General features: G+C 39.9%; 1 pseudogene; it reads right to left on the minus strand.

The window, feature by feature from the left end:
- Nucleotides 1-207: 207 nt before the first annotated feature.
- Nucleotides 208-3,476, minus strand: LOC131264617 (uncharacterized; annotated as a pseudogene).
- Between the last annotated feature and the right edge of the window lie 792 nt (nt 3,477-4,268).

The raw sequence follows: 4,268 nt of genomic DNA on the forward strand, positions 1-4,268 counted from the left end.
AAATAAATTAAAAACTAAAATATTTATATTTTGCTAGCGCAAAAAGTATTCGTCTGCTTGAAAATTGACCCCTTCCTGTGGTCGTCTCTGAATCTAATTGATGGCAGATCCCCGGTGGCAAAATCATCACGCTTTCTGCGGAGGGACCACGGGCAAGAGAGATTCGGTGTCGCACGTTGAAATCTTAAAGTGCCTACAGATTGTCGCCTATGCCTGCCAAGCGCCGCTAGCGCCTACTTTATCTTCCTGAACTATTCTATTACCACCACCGTTTAAACTATCACCATTACCAGTACTTACACTTTGTACAATATTTACAACGTCCGTTAACATGTGGTGCTGGTTTGAATCATCCTCATCATCTAAAATAAAAATAAATAAAGGAAATTAGAAATAATTTTTGTTGAATGACAATAAAAAAAGTCCAATTTTGGCCATAGGTATGGAAAAAAATACACAGTTAACCTGGGGAAACCTGCTCGATCGAAACCTTCCGTTTTAAACGGGAAATGAAAAGGATACAAAAAAACGACGCCAGTTCCGGGCTCCAAGCGTTCGATTGATCAAACATATCAAAGAAACACCACATTAATAATGTATCTTTCAAAGTTGTTTAAAAAAAATTGAGAACATAAACTAATTTACAAAGGACTGATGAAAGGGGTACTACCACCCGCACTACCAGACGGAGTGTTTTTATAAACTTGAAAAATGTTCATAAAAGAGGACGATAATTGGATAGCCTCGTCCTCCGTATTGATTTCAAACATCTCCGTCTGAGCAGTGTACTGGTTTCTAAGCAAAAAGACGTGCGTACTTTTTTTTTCGCTTCCGAAAACTTAACTATGCCATCGGATCTGGTCAAAAACCATTGATCTTTCTCATTTCGCAAAAGGACGAAATCGGCTGTTACGTGCACCCCAGCACTCTTCGCCTTCAAAATAGGAAACTTTGGTGGCTGGCAAGCGGCAGTATGAATTGATGCATATAGATGCGTTCGTACTGCCACTTGCTCCAAACATTTCGCTCCCGATTTCACACAGCGTTTGAGGTGTTGTAAATGGTTCTCAAAGCAATACGCTGAAAAATTATCAAGCGGTCCATGTACCACAACGTCTCCATGCACGTGATGGAGATTGTGGACATTGCTTGTCAAATGGGATCGACTATAGTGGGTCTTAAACTCCTTAACAAATTTTGTAAGGAGTCTTCCCGCTAATGGCCAATAGCGTTTATGTGCCGATGATGAAAATATCGTCACAGCGCTAAAGTAGAGCAAGTAATGATTATATGCATCCAAGACCACAACACTGATATAATGCAGAAAGGACCTATACTCGGTTCCTTTCCAAAGTAGGACATGATCGAGGGACCGAAATGGTCGGTTCACCTCAGAAGGAAGCAGTGTATTCGAAATGTACGAAGACACGCCGTCCTTCTGTTGGGAGGACCACTCACCAAAATGCTCAAAGGTGTTGTTAAGCAACCCTTTGAGAATTTTGCGGCTAACTCCCAGATCAATCAGATGGAGACGGTCGCTAATTGGAAAATTGACAATCATATCTACATTTTGCAAATCTTCAAGAGGTGTCCGTATTCCTTTATGGTGATCCTTATCTTCTCTAGCCCGAAAGCCAGTGTATGCAATTCGGCATACACGGAGTGAAAGATAACTTTATTTTCCGGTTTGATGTGTACTCCTTAGATGGTACACTTTATGCAACCATGCTTAGCAGAAAATCCCATCACTGATTTTATGTATGACCGTGCTGGAGAATCGGCGATAAATGCACTTATAGATAGATATAGGTACTTCTTTATCGCCGAATTTCAAGCCTCTTTCCATAAGAATGTTCATTTCCTGAACAAACGGCCGCAAATACTGTTCGGCACTCTCCGGTTTTGTTTGCCCGCAGAAAATAGCTACGGGCATAACCGGGGCGTCTGGCAATTCTTCCACTTTTATAAGATCTGGCCAAAATTGGGTAGCCGAGCTCTTAAAAAGTGGAAGCCCGTCGACTGACACTTGGATTGTAAAATGTGATACTTGCGGGATGATATCTCTAAAATAGTTTCTAAGAACCGTCTCCACCCCTTGATACCACAAGTTTCCACCAACAATCGGTGCCCCATAACCAAACTTTAAAATTTCCTCTGCCACGTGCTGGAGGCTGTGGATATTGCTGATTAAATTGCATCGGCCGTAATATTTTCCAATATGCCTAACAAACTCATTAAGCATTTTACTAGCATATGGCCATAAACGTTCATGTCCTTTAAATGAATAAGTTGTAATAGAACAAAAATAAAATAAAAACTGATTGTAAGATCCAAGCTGGTTAAAACAGTCGCCTAGTACATCTAAACTTAAATAATGGAGGAATTTTCGATACTCCGTGGCCTTCCACAAAGGCACTTCATTTAGATCACGAATTCTTCGCGGTATTTCAAATGGAAGCCGCATTTTCACCATGAAAGCAGAAATAGCTTTTTGCTGTCTTGGGTATAAACGATTGAAGTTTTCGAATAGGTTGTTCAATATCCAGCTCAATATTTTTTAGGTTACCCCCTCATCCACTAAATGCATCCTTTCCGCAAAAGGAACACCTTCAACCATATCGAAACCAGGGATGTCCTCTAGAGGAGTACGCCATTCTTTATGATGGAGTCTGTCCACTCTTTGTCGAAATCCAGCGTCGGTGCGTGGTTCTGCGTTAACCGACTCAAATATAGTTTTTCTACAGCCGGGCAGCAATTTCTAACGTGGTGCCAATACATGTTCATTTCAAGCATCCATGTTTTGCATTGAAATTCATGGTAGCTGAAAATGTAAACCAAAATAATTAATACATTTTATGTTGTATAAATGTGTCCGTAGTAATGGCTACATGGTCATAAATTTACCTTTCAAAGTGGCCCGCATAGGTGAATCGGCTATAAATGCTCGGAGGGAAAACGGGAACAACGGGGGTCGCGAACAACGCGTCTTAAAAATTCCTCCATACTTCCTGGTTTACTGAATCCACCGAAAGTTCCCACAATCAACGCAGGATGTTTGGCCAGCTCTACCACTCTTAACTGTATTGGCCAAAGCTGTTTACGAGAACTTCTAAACAGAGGTAGCCCGTCTATCGAAACATCCACTGTCAATTTTGGCACTGCTGGAAACATTTCTAAAATGTATAAGATATAATATAGGTTATGTACGATTGTTAATACATCCAATCTACTTGCTATTAAAAATACTTACTGAAAATATGTTGTTATTAATTTCTCAATGTCGTGATACCATAAGTAGCCACCTTGAATCGGTTTTATTTCAGAACCAACATTGGTGGGCGTTTTAAGCAACGTTCGTTTTGCTTGGCTTTGAAGTATTTTCTTAGGAGTGTAAAAAAATCTTCGGTTAAAAAACAAGAGGCACGGCCCAGAATAACTAGATGCACAAGCGCATCTTTCAATTCCACATTTTGCATGAAGACGTAAGCATCATTAGTATTCTCGGTCAGCTCATACACCTACTCGTCTTCTGTATCTGTAGCACTTCCTGCAGCAAGCAGAGATTCTACGTTTGCTGGTGTAATTTCTGAAAATGAAGACAAAAGATATGTCGAATATCGTGTTGAATTTAGTAAGTTTACTACTAAAACCGATCATTTATGAAGAAATATATAAATTAATAAACTAATCCACTCGCTTCAACATCGTTTTCACAACGCTTACAATGGCCGGGCTCTTAACCGATCGGCGCGATTGCACTAGTTCCTCCGTATCTGGCCGCTCTGTTTGATCATTTTTTCAATCTTTATTAGAATTTACGTACGAACAGCAACGCGCCTTGCGAAATTTGTTTACTTTCCATTTGATATTTGTTTACATATAGTACTGTGGTGCGTCTCAGGAGACAGTGTTGACAGCACACCAAAATGATGTGATCGGATGCAAACTCAAACGGAGCCATAACATCTCTAAAGGCCGTCAGAGTGTTAAATGACCTCTAGCTGTCATATAACATTCGTTTTTTGCATTAGTCCACCCATCCGATTTTAAACATATAGGTGTACAAATTCTAACCCTAGATTTAACTATGCCTATCTTAACATAATTCAAATCTAATATAGTACCACTAAGAGTTTCACGACACGGAAGGCTATAACTAAGGCATAATGATGTAAATAATTCTTTAAAATCATCTGCTTCGCCTAAATAGAAAGGCAGCGCATGATCACAAAACACCTTTAACTGTTCATCTCCACATAGCGAACTCA

The sequence above is a fragment of the Anopheles coustani genome, chromosome 2 (assembly GCF_943734705.1).
Source record: "Anopheles coustani chromosome 2, idAnoCousDA_361_x.2, whole genome shotgun sequence".
Lineage (NCBI taxonomy): Eukaryota > Metazoa > Arthropoda > Insecta > Diptera > Culicidae > Anopheles > Anopheles coustani.